This window comes from Herpailurus yagouaroundi, unplaced genomic scaffold (genome assembly GCF_014898765.1).
Source record: "Herpailurus yagouaroundi ecotype Mexico unplaced genomic scaffold, PumYag 159, whole genome shotgun sequence".
Classification (NCBI taxonomy): Eukaryota; Metazoa; Chordata; class Mammalia; order Carnivora; family Felidae; genus Herpailurus; species Herpailurus yagouaroundi.
In genome coordinates, this window is record NW_024412400.1 from 62,128,410 (window position 1) to 62,141,826 (window position 13,417).

Here is a 13,417-nt window from a genome sequence, read left to right on the forward strand (position 1 = left end):
CTTTTTTTCTAAAAATATCCTGTATAGTAGGAAATATATAGAGAGATATAGATATAGATATAGATACATAGATAGATTGTGTGTGTGTGTGTGTGTGTGTGTGTGTGTGTGTGTGTGTGTTTACTTCTTACAATACTTTTAAAATGGAGACTGTCAGAAAAGATTTTATGGTGAGTTCTCATTTAAACTCTTTCATCTTTTCCAGAGATTTGGTAGTTAGTGGTAAATAAGATAAATTTTTGAAATGAAAATAGCCAAACTAAAAAAAATAAAGAAGTCAAACTTTTCCATATAACATAACAAAAAAGAAACAGAATCACAGAGTTGTAAGCAGGTATGGATGGAGTTGGCCGACGTCAGACCTTTTGGGTTCCAAGACACCAGGAATTGGACTTTGAGACTGAAACAACCCAATGGAAAGTGGATCGATTTGCTAAGGCTGCCATAATAAACTACCACAAATTGGGTGGCAGACATGTAGGTGCCTGGTTGGCTCAGTCAGTTGAGTGTCCGACTTTGGCTTAGGTCATGATCTCAGTTTGTTGGTTCAAGCCCTGTGTTGGGCTCTGTGCTGACAGCTCAGAGCCCGGAGCCTGCTGCAGATTCTGTGTCTCCCTCTCTCTCTTCCTCTCCCCCTCTCATGCTCTGTCTCTTTGTCTCTCTCAAAAAGTAAACATTAAAAAAAATTTTTTTAATGGCAAAAATGTTCTGTTTCACAGTTTTGATGGCCAGCAGTCTGAGATTAAAGAGTCAGCAGAGCCATGCTCCCTCTGAAGGTGCCAGAGAAGGATCTATTCCAGGCCTCTCTCCTAGTTTGTCATACTTTGCTGGCAATTTCTGGTGTCTGTTGGCTTGTAGAAGCATCACACCAATCTCTGCCTTCATCATCACATGATTTTCCCTGTATGGGTGTCTTTCTCTTCATATGGCACTTTTCTTTTTTTGTAATTTAACTTTATTTTTTATTTTTTTTAAACTTACATCCAAATTAGTTAGTATATAGTGAAGCAATGATTTCAGTAGATTCCTTAGTGCCCCTTACCCATTTAGCCCATCCCCCCTCCCACAATCCCTCCAACAGCCCTCTGTTTGTTCTCCATATTTAGGAGTCTCTTTTGTTTTGTCCCCCTCCCTGTTTTTATATTATTTTTGTTTCCCTTCCCTTATGTTTATCTGTTTTGTCTCATAAAGTCCTCACATGAGTGAAGTCATATGATTTTTGTCTTTGTCTGACTAACTAATTTCACTTAGCATGATACCCTTCAGTTCCATCCATGTAGTTGCAAATGGCAAGATTTCATTCTTTTTGATTGCCGAGTCATACTGCATTGTATATAAATGTATACCACATCTTCTTTATCCATTCATCCTTCGATGGACATTTAGGCTCTTTCCATACTTTGGCTATTGTTGATAGTGCTGCTATAAACATGTGGGTGCATGTGTCCCTTCGTAGTAGTGCAATTGCTGGGTCTAGGGTAGTTCTGTTTTTAGTTTTTTGGGAAACCTCCATACTGTTTTCCAGAGTGGCTGCACCAGCTTGCATTCCCACCAACAATGCAAAAGAGATCCTCTTTCTCTGCATCCTCGCCAACATCTGTTGTTGCCTAAGTTGTTCATGTTAGCCATTCTGACAGGTATATACGGTGGTATCTCATTGTGATTTTGATTTGTATTTCCCTGATGATGAGTGATGTTGAGCATTTTTTCATGTGTCGGTTGGCCATCTGGATGTCTTATTTGGAGAAATGTCTATTCATGTCTTTTTCCCATTTCTTCACTGGATTATTGTTTTTTGGGTGCTGAGTTTGATAAGTTCTTTGTAGATTTTGGATACTAACCCTTTATCTGATACGTCATTTGCAAATACCTTCTCCCATTCTGTCGGTTGCCTTTTAGTTTTGCTGATTGTTTCCTTCGCTGTGCAGAAGCTTTTTATTTTCATGAGGTCCCAGTAGTTCATTTTTGCTTTTGTTTCCCTTGCCTCCGGAGACATGTTGAGTAAGAAATTGCTGAGGGCAAGATCAAAGAGGTTTTTGCCTGCTTTCTCTTTGAGGATTTTGATGGCTTCCTGTCTTACATTGAAGTCTTTCATCCATTGTGAGTCTGTTTTTGTGTATGGTGTAAGAAAGTGGTCCAGGTTCATTCTTCTGCATGTCGCTGTCCAGTTTTCCCAGCACCACGTGCTGAAGAGACTGTCTTTATTCCATTGGGTATTCTTTCCTGCTTTGTCAAAGATTAGTTCCCATGGCACTCTTTTTGTAAAGATACCCATCATATTGGATTAGATGTATACCCTACTTCAATATGACCTCATCTTAGTTTGACTAATTACACCTGCAGTGACCCTATTTCTGAATAAGATCACATTCTGTGGTACTGAGGGTTAGGACTTCAACATATAAATTTTAGGGAGACACAACTCAACCCATAACAGTAGGGTCTCAAGGCCAAACTCATGGCCAGAAACCAGGGGCCAGGAACAAATTTTCCCACCTTTGAAAGGAGGCTGACTCAAGCTGCTTGTTCTAATTTACATACCTCAGATGGTGAGGAGGAGTCAGAACTAGGCCAAGCCACCTCCTTGTTCAGAGACTGTGTCTATGATAGTTCCATTCCAGGAATGCATGTGTCCTAGTGCAACACTTGTTCTGGAGAATCTAGGTGCAGGTGACTGCAAAACTGGTATATGGAGATGAATGAGTTCAGAGAGATAGCAGAGAAAGTAAAATGCTTTCATGTAAATTAAAGTTGTCAACTAAAATTCTAAAGCACATAGAAGAGAGTCAATGGTAGGGAAAAGAGCTAAAAATTTTAGCAATGAACATGATGAGTATAGTTCCATAATTCACTAGTTAAAAATGGCTTTTAAATAAGTATGTTCAAGGGGCACCTGAACAAGGTGGCTCAGTCAGTTAAGCATCTAACTCTTGATTTTGGCTTAGGTCATAATCTCATGGCACATGAGTTCAAGCCTTGCATTGGGCTCCGTGTTGAAAGTGCAGAACCTGCTTGGGATTCTCTCCTTCCCTCCCTCTCTGCACCTCCCCCTGTGCACTTGCACTCTCTCTCTCTCAAAATAAATAAACAACAAAAGGAAAGGAATACTAAAAGAAAATAATAAAACCAAAACTGGCAAATGTGAATCCAAAATAAGAGGTCATAAAATAAAACTCATGGAATTGTGGATATAGTTATAGATATATCTTAAGAATTGAAAGATAGTGCTGAAGATTTCATTTAGCACATAATTAAATGATATGATGAGATGAAATATATGAAATGAGTTAAGATATATAATGTTATATTGAGAAGTTACAAAATATGTATATTAGGAGACCCAGAAATAGTGGAGAAATGACAGAGAAGTAATATTTGAAGAGATGATAGCGAAATAAATGTTTTTCCAGAATTAGAGAAAGATATACAATTTAATTTACATTATAGTGAAACTTCAGAACATCAAGGGTAGGGGGAAAATTCTAAAAGCAACAAGATAAAAAAGACAGATTACCTAAAATGACAGATGATTTGTCATAGTAGAGTCTAGAAGAAAATGGAGCAAGATCTTCAGAATGGTGAAGAATATACAGTCTTCATTATGTGCGAATTCACCTACTAAAATTTATTTTTATCCCCCAATCAATACTCACAGTGCTATCATAGTCATTTGTGGACATGCACAGAGCAGCTGAACATTTGAGTCACGCAATATACACGTTCCCAGCTGAGGTCAGACAAGGTAACACTGTCTTCTTATTTTAGTTTTCACACTGTAAACTAGTGTTCTTTTTGCAGTCTATTTAGTACTATGTTTTCCATATATTTGTGCATTTTGTTAGTGATTGTACTATTTAAAATAATATATATATTATGTAATGTATATATTACATAATATATATTATACATAATATATATATTATACATAATATATATTACATGTTATATATATATATATATATATATATATACACATACATATTAAGTATGGTGTTTTTAAACATAAACATACACAGAACAATATTCTTTATTGATAGGTTAGTGAAAACTTTGTGACCAGAGGCTTGCAGAAACCTGTGTACTCCCCTTTGGAATAAGAATTTAATCTCATCTAGGAATTATAAACCGAAGAAACTGTATTCTTCATATACTTAAATAGGGCAACACATCTTTTTTGTTTAAGTTTATTTATTTATTTATTTATTTTAAGATATGGGGAGAGGGAGAGAGAGGGGGAGAGGGGGAGAGACAGGGAGAGGGGGAGAGAGAGGGAGAGGGGAAGAGAGAGGGAGAGGGGGAGAGAGAGGGAGAGGAGGAGAGAGAGAATCCTAAGCAGAGTCAGTACTGTCAGTGCAGAGCCCAATGTGGGTCTTGAACTCATGAACCTGTGAGATCATGACCTAAGCCAAAACCAAGAGTTAGCCACTTAACTGACTGAGCCACCCAGGATCCCTAGAGGGCATCACGTTTTTAGCAAGAAACCAAACCAAAGAATAACTTATCACATGATACTATATTCATTTGCTGGTGGTACCTACTGGTAAAGTCATTTTGAATTTTGATTTTTTTTCCTATATCATCCTATGTATACTGAAGAGCCCATTCGTAAAAAATGTCTCATTTTTTTTCAGCGACCTAGGGCAAACATCACTCTTTATAGGTATTGATTGTTGTTTCAGGATTTTTATGTACTTGAAATTTCCAAGATATTGTCTTGATTAAAAGCATTTGCTATATTCCTTTTAGACTGTATATGCTTTCATTGACATTTTTTTTTATTACCATACAGAATTAAGACTTCTGTAAAACCCAGAGAGAGGACATTTGTTTAGCTGCTAACAAGAAGCAGCTGTTTTCTATGGGAGATCAATCATTATTTTCTGTATTTCTTATTCAATAACCTTATTTTCAACACGTGTTATGTCCTGCGAAGCGAACATTCAGGGGGCCTGTCATGTAACAGAACTGGACACAGCTTGAATTTTGAAACAGCAGAAATTCAGCTGGAAAAAAAAAAAGAGTCCAACATTTTCTTCTTTAATGATTTTGCTATTATAATAATAATGGGTTTTACAGATACAAAAAGAATGTAGATGGAACTGTATTTGTTGGAAGGAAATTCTGTGTGTTAAGTGGAGATAGGGCAGACCTCAGGAGGATATCCAAGTTTTCTTTTTTACTTCAAGCTCTTTTGTTGTTGTTGCTTCTATGTTCTCTTCACATAATTCTTTCACCTTTATCAACACCTTTTAGGGCCCCAGTGGTCTCTACCTTATCAAAAGCAGAATGAAGAAAGGATATGATATCGCTGATTTAATTCCTGGTATTACTGGAAGTAAACTCTCGTGGAGAATTTTATTTAATTTTTATCAGTTTGTCTTTGGTTAAAGGGATTTCCAACATTCTGAAGTAGGAGAGAGAGAGAATCTAGAAGAATCCTCCTGAAACCCCTTAATAATAATGAAAATAATAAAAATAACATTAGAACCTAACATTTATTGACTTCTCACTATGTACCAGGCTCTATGCTATCAGCTACTTTAATCCTCAAGACAATCCTATGGGTCAGGCACTATTATGAAGCTCCATTTTTATACATAATAAAAGCTTCTTGAGCTTACATAGCCAGCAGCCTCAGCATCATTCAGGAGGTGGTTAGAAATGCAAGTTCTCAGCCCCCCACCCTCCAACGTGAAGACCAGAATCTCTGGGCTTGCAGCCCAGCAATCTTTTTTAACAAATCCTCCAGGTAAGTTGCATTCCTTAAAGGCTGAGATCCTAAACTCTGGCTCCCAGTGGAAGGGTCTTTTCTGCTTTGTACTAGAGAACAGAGGGCTGTGTCGCATTTGTTTGTGTCCCAATGCCTAAAAATGTGCTTGATTCTTAAGAGGTGTTCAATAAAGGCACACTGCATAGCTGTGAATAAATCTGTAATGATTTATTTTATGTAGCTATATTGAGGGTAACAAGATGATCTGATCATTCACAAGCCCTCTTTAACCAGGTCTGCTTTCTTTTCTTTCTAGTGGGAAGATCTGTAATTTATTTCCAACAAACATCAGGCTATGGAGACCTCAGGTCCAGTGTGCAGTGATGGGTGTTCACTTGTGAATTGGAGCATTCTTCTTAAGACTTCAAGGTCTGAGCAGTGCACCTGATTCATTGTTTTTGTATTTTGACAGGCTGGGGATAGGAAGTGGAAGGGAGAGAGTATTCCAGGTATTCAGGGAGTGAGAAATAAGAGTAGCCAGACAGACAAGTCATGAACACATAAAACAAATAAGTACCAAAGCCTGAATTACTAATATAAAGCAACAAGAGAAGCCACATTTTAAAGCAGATCATAATTAATAAAATAATTTATACAGATAGTTATTAAAGATGTTGAGTTTGGTATTGTGTCCAGAGTCCTAGAATAGGAATCAGCAGGTCAGGACTCCAGTCTCCAGTCTTCATTAACTGCCATTTGCTAATGGGTGGATGACTTAAGCTCCTCGAGTCTCGCTGTTTTTTCATCTGTAAAAAACCCTACCTACCTCATAAGTTTATTAGAAGAATCAGAAAGCATAATGTACAGGTCTTTCTACTGTAACATGAATTCCTAAGAAAACGCCACAGCCCTAAAAATAATGAAACTGTAAAAATATGAAGGGCGCATTACCTAAGCCAAATGCAACTTTATAACCAAAGCTCTATCTAAAGCAACCATGCTAGGGGCGCCTGGGTGGCGCAGTCGGTTAAGCGTCCGACTTCAGCCAGGTCACGATCTCGCGGTCCGTGAGTTCGAGCCCCGCGTCGGGCTCTGGGCCGACAGCTCGGAGCCTGGAGCCTGTTTCGGATTCTGTGTCTCCCTCTCTCTCTGCCCCTCCCCCGTTCATGCTCTGTCTCTCTCTGTCCCAAAAATAAATAAATGTTGAAAAAAAAAAATTTAAAGCAACCATGCTAATAAAAATACTACTGTTCTTCAAAAGACAAATTAAAATCATAAAAAGGAAATTCTGTAGTAAATATAGGACCTTACCTTAAAAAGTGTGTGTGAGAGAGAGAGAGAAAGAGAGACAGAAAGGAAGAGAACACAGCTAGCTAAAAAGAGAGTAAGGAAAGCCTGAAGCTTTTGAACAAGAGGACCAAAGCACACCAAATGCATATACCTCCAAGACCAAGCCAGTTCAGAAGAAGAATATGGAGTGAGTGGGCATTCGTTTTAGTTTGCAACACTTTCTGTATTTCAGTTGTATGGCATCCATTTAGCTGCTGATATGTGGTGGGACAAAAAAGCTAATATGTTGGAAAAAATTAGAATCAGAACCAATGCATTGAATTGACCTAATTCCCTTATTTATCAACATCTTATCAGCAATTCTTATTCTAGGAATACTTGTAACAAAACTGGCTGCATTTGGAAGTATTGTGAAGAAAGGCTCCAAATAATCAAAATTGCCAGTGTAATCAAGTCCTTTATGAATTTTTCATTAAATCTGTGGCAACATGCAAATGGTCGTGTGCTGAGTGACTTAAGGAATATTAGCCAAATGAACGATTTGTGGTCTTTGAGTTCTATCCTGAGTGATTGGGATGTATTTTGGGCAAAGCAATCAGTTAACGTACCTCTGTTTATAAAAATTTTACAGTGATACCAAGATAATCTCAGTATCTCCGGCAGTTAGTCATTTGGAATAAGCAAGGCGTCCAGAGGCGTTTTTATGTTTATGTGCAGAGTCTTTTTAATTAAATGGTAACTTTTCAAAACTCAAATTATTGGTAACAAAAATAACCCATTTCAGTAGTAACGACAGTAATGCATTTCTTGTTGCCATAGCTTTGAAAGTCAACAGAGCGAGCAAAGACTGCTTCACCCGTTCCTTCATTTCATCTCTTTCCTACCTGCCTGTAGGCCTCCCTTCCCTAGGTTTTGGGCCCAACTTGTTTCATGAAATGGTTGCCATGCTGGCAAGTTGTATGAGGCTACATACCTGAAAAGTTTATTGGACGCTAGGGTGTGAAGAGAATTCAGGGCAACATTGGAAAGGGGGAAGAGGCAGAAGCAGCCTGGAAAGGAAGTAGGGAGAAGTTGCTGGAGACTTGCGGTAGAGATGGACACATTGGGGTCTCCCATGAGACAAGCGCCGTGCCCCATGACTGCAGAATGTCCAAGGACATGTGCGAAGCACTGGAAAGTGGCCTCCCATGTGCAAATTCTCCCAGTCTTAACGACAAGGACCCACCCCATTCCCAAGCGTGGCACAGAGGTGGCGGAAATGTTGTCTACGGAGAGCCCTTGAGAGCCCCGCACACGAGTGGCTGCTGGGGACCAAAGAACAGGGCCATTTCTCCTGACTGGAGCTGTCCTGAGAATTTGTTACCCGATAGAGATCAGTGCACCTTATATTTGGTTTAGCAAAGCAAGTAAAAACTGGCATGAATTGTCTCTCCTGGTGTGGGATAAAATAAATCTCTAACACAAATGTAAAACACCCCTCCCTGGATTCTTAAGCAGTACATAAAATGACTTAGCTTCACCTCTCCAGGAACGCAATTTATACACACATGCATTTACCTTTACAAAACAATGTAATACAACACTTTTTAGAAGTATTGGGTCTGTTTTTTATAGTTATTCACCTCTTCTTCAGTTTTACTAAATGTCTCTGATTTCTGATCTGTTCCCCTCATTTAGCTCTGGCCTTTAGAGAATAAAGTTCATTAGAAATATAAATAACACAGTAATTTTGAAAATATATTTATGACATGAGAAAATATTTATAGTTCAATATTCAGTGGGGAAAAAAAGCAGGATATAGATACATGCAGCATGATTTGAATTTTATATTAAAACAAAAATGTAGCAAATAACTAGAACCAACAACAGGATTGAAAAACTAATTAGCTGGTGATGGGGTTGTGCCAGCTTCGGGTACAGATAATTGGAAGGAGATGGAGAATTCTGCTTTTTGTTATCACCCCCTACTTCTTGAGAAAAAGAAAAAAAAAAAAGAAATGGGGGAGAAAGTTTCCTGCAATGATGCCTTGAAAGAAGGTCCAAGGAAATGGGAGAGTTACTTGGGATTCACCTACTACCTGATACATAGATATATGTACAGAGAGATTGAAAAATAAATAAAGCAGATATTGAAGTACACAAGAATATGGATAAAGATATGGGTCTGGGAAAGAAATTCATAAAGATAGAAAGGTAGATACAGATCAGATATGTGAGACTAGAAAGAGATTCACCAAAGTGCTACCATACTCTCTCCCAATAGTGGCTTTATGGGATATTTAATTTCCTTTTTAAAAATTCTTTTCAGTAATATGCATCTTGTCAAAATGATAGTGTATTACTTTTATAATGATGAAAAATTTTTAAATGTTTATGCATGAGATAAGCTTCAGTAAGCACAGACTAAGGCCCTATTTCTTTAGATAAAGAAGATTGTGTAAAGCTCTAGGTTTTAAAATTCTGATTTTTATTTTTCTTTTTGAAGAGAAGGTTCTACTATGTCACCTTCGACAACGATATTAGTCCTGGCTGATGCACAATGACAAATGCATTAAATGAATTTTTGGCTTTTCACTTATGGGCTGTACCAGGTTATTTGTATTTTTCCTTTTATTATCAAAATGTAAATGTGTATAAAGGCTGCTTAAGGGTACAAAATAGTAAATGGCTCCTTCACAATAATTTTTCGTGAGTAATTCCTTTAGACTTCATTCTGGAAACCAACCTGTAATCTTGATCTTCTTCACTTCTCTGTTCTCTCATTGAGCTCATTTACAGACATGTTTTAAAACAGTATACATTTTAGAATGAGTATTACCAACCACATCAGAACGAGAATCTTTAGAGTTTAGTCTTCATCTTTCATTTTGTGGGAGAGGTAGGAATAGAGGAGGAGGAAAGGAAATTAACCCTTTCTGCTGTCCCTTAACATTTCTGGAAATGAGTATATAAAAAGACTTATCTCCATCCCTTAAGGTTGTTATCAGGGCTTTTAAGAAAGTATTCTAAAAGGTTTGTATAAGATGCTAATGAACATGCTAAAGCATATTCACTATATTACCAACTAATTTGCTTTCCTTTCTACGTTTAGAAATGTTTTTTAAGGGGCGCCTGGGTGGCGCAGTCGGTTAAGCGTCCGACTTCATCCAGGTCACGATCTCGCGGTCCATGGGTTCGAGCCCCGCGTCAGGCTCTGGGCTGATGGCTCAGAGCCTGGAGCCTGTTTCCGATTCTGTGTCTCCCTCTCTCTCTGCCCCTCCCCCGTTCATGCTCTGTCTCTCTCTGTCCCACAAATAAATAAAAACGTTGAAAAAAAATTTAAAAAAAAAGAAATGTTTTTTAAGAGCAGTTGCTACATTACTCCTTTTTACCCCATATTGACTGAAAAAGAGTTATGTTTAAGGTCTTGAACGTTGTGAGTTTGGTATGAGGAAATAAACAATAGCTTTTTAATATGGAAGTTGGTTCTAATTGAAAGAAAAGCTTTGAAAAATTGGTAATAAAAAGATTCAGCATATTACTTTCAGGATGACATTTTGATAATGTGTGATTTAAATTGAAAAGATGTGCATTAAATTTCTGTGAAAATATTCATGAGAATATTAGACATACATTTTGATGTAAGAATATTTAAAAGTAATCTAAAGTATTTTTCTGAGCTCATATATTTTTGAACAATTAAATTTGTTAAGCCCTATTAGATGTTTAATAAAGGAAAGAAAACAGCATCAAGTGTTCAAATTTACTTTCAAATCATATATTTTAAAAATAAAATTTTAATATCCTTATTCTATAATTTTTATACTTACGGAAATGTTATTATTTCAAAAAGTTTTGAGACAATCTTGAATGTATTGTGTTCAGAGTTGATTACAATTATAGTTAAATTTTTATACGGGCAATTTACAGAAAACAATTATCAGGTATTTGTAGCAAATAAAAATAATGGTGATTCTAATAAAAAAGAACAATATTGTTCATTTCTCTTTGAAACGTAAATTAATAACTAGTTGAAAGTGAGGAAGAGTATCTTTCCTTTATATGACTTTCCATCCAGCTAAAAGAATTACATCTTTGGTTAAACGTGCATTCACATTTTATGTTTTTTGATTCCCTCTTCCATGAAAGGCTTTTCTTGGGGAAGTTTTAATAAACTGTGTTTTAAGTATCTTGGTGATGAAGGCTAAGTATTAATATTTTGTGTCTTCCACATAACCTCTCACAGCATTACTACTACTAACTATCTGTTTATTGACTCAGTTAACCAGAAATTTATCTGCTATTATTAGGTCCAAAAAACATATAAAAAAATATACAGGGACGCCTGGGTGGCTCAGTAGGTTAAGTGTCCAACTCTTAATCTCAGCTCAGGTGTTGGGTCACCTGGATGGCTCAGTCACTTAATCATCTCTTGATTTTGGCTCAGGTCATGATCTCAAGGTCCTGAGATCAAGATCCTACATCCGACTCCATGCTGAGTGTGGAGATTGCTTGGAATTCTCCCTCTTCCTCTCTCTCTGCCCCTCTTTCACTCCATGCACTTGCTCTCTCTCTCTTTCTCAAAATAAATAAACATTTAAAAAAATACAGGTTTTACTGTTACTTTACATGTCTATTAAAAGCAGTCTTTCCTAGATATTGTTTTATATATCTTTTGGTTAAGACTTTGTCACTTTTTTGCTGTTTTACTTCAGTTATAATGCCTACAGGGCTTTGTCCAGATTCTTGAATGCAGGCTTCCACCTTAATGACCTTAACACTTATTTTTAAATGTAGATAATTTTCCGTTTAACAGACATCTGGTTTTTTATTACACTTGCATCTCTCTTTATTATAAATATATTTTGCTTTCACCTCATGAGAGCCTTACAAAGGAAATTCAATACAGTTTCCCCCAATAAACTCCTTAAAAATTATAATAAAATGTTTCGCAGGAGCATGATACATGTCCAGAAATGTGTTACATGCTTATAGAAACATGAAAATAAGAATTATTTCCAACATTAGCATTTTTACCATAGTTTTTTGAAATTCTTTTCTTGTGAATTACTGTGTTTCCAATTTGATTTCTGGCCTGATTTTTAAATAAACCGTCAGGAGATGGGTTCCCAGGAAGCAGACTCGGATGGAGATTAATGTGCATGAATTTTATTAGAGGGTACCCTTAGGATCAACAACTGTGGAAAGGAAGGGAGGGAAACAGAAATGGGTGTAGAAAGAAAATGGGCTCTGATGGAGTCGCACAAAACTCCAGTGGATCTCATGGGAAGTTCTGAAGTTGAGACGGCGCTTTAGAGTTTGCTGACTTGGGGCCAGGGGCTGGGCTTTTATGCTCTGCACGGTGATTGGATTCGGGCTGGCCCAACAAGGGGACACATCCTTGGATAAGAGGCTATCTTTAGGAGAGACAGTTTCCAAAGACGGGTGACAGCGGAAGGCTTTATACTGGCAGCACTCTTGGCACCTGGGGTCGAAGTCCTTCATTCCTGGAGGGGGATCGGGCGGCACAGCACAGCGCCCGCCACACGCATGCATTATGAGCAGAGCTGGACGTTTGCACTGACTCTGCATCAAGCTGTTTTGAGCTGAGGCACACTCACAGCCCTGGCACACAAAATCATAGAGCAGATGCTGCTTTCTTCTCCTACCTCTTTGCCTCCCTGACATTTTAGCTTTCTTTGCATATTTAGAAGACCAACCAGTGATGTGCTTTGTTCCCTGAACTTTTGTGTTTGAAAAATCAACTTGAAGATTGCAGATAGATGTAACTGACAATGCATCTGTTATATTGTTCTTATGTGGAGTTCCCCCCGAAATATTTGGTAGATCTTAATATAGTTTCTCTTTTGACCTTGTTTAATTTGAATGGACACTTTTAATTAAAGCCTGCAAAATTTCTAAATGTGCCATATGGTTTGCATAAAAGATTCAGAATAGAAGGAAGGGTAATTATTGTCTATGGAATAGCGATAAGAATGTTCAACTAGCCAACTATCAAATGTAATTCAGATGTAAAAGACAAACTGAAGGAGCAATAATCAGTTTTAAATTATACCAGTTTTGAATTATATTTTCTGGCCTTCTTATTTCGTATAGAATTTGTGGCTAAAACCTTAATAAAATAGTAAAGAGTCATTCCCACCAAAACTTAATTGTTTTTACAGTGATTACATGTAGCTTACGCTACATTTGTTTGTAGCAGTTATTTGGGAATACATTAAACCTTGAAAAAAGAGCATTTGTCCTCTGAGTGGATCAAAATCTTGGAAAATCTTAAATATGGGGCAAATATTGATGCTCTGTGCCTTACGTTCAGATTTTGAAATGCAGGTAGTAGATCTTGCTTGTAATCTATCTTAAATTAAAGAAGAAAGTAAAGGAAACCCTAGGAAAGGCATAGTTGTAGCTATGATATTA

The 13,417-nt window shown here is 37.2% G+C and overlaps 1 long non-coding RNA gene across 1 annotated transcript in view; it reads left to right on the forward strand.

The window, feature by feature from the left end:
• Positions 1–13,417, forward strand: part of LOC121033960 (uncharacterized) — a 234,824-nt gene that overhangs the window by 219,459 nt on the left and 1,948 nt on the right. Inside the window, exon 4 of the long non-coding RNA XR_005792220.1 lies at positions 6,027–6,139. This is a non-coding gene — a long non-coding RNA (uncharacterized LOC121033960). The remainder of the gene's footprint in view (positions 1–6,026; positions 6,140–13,417) is intronic.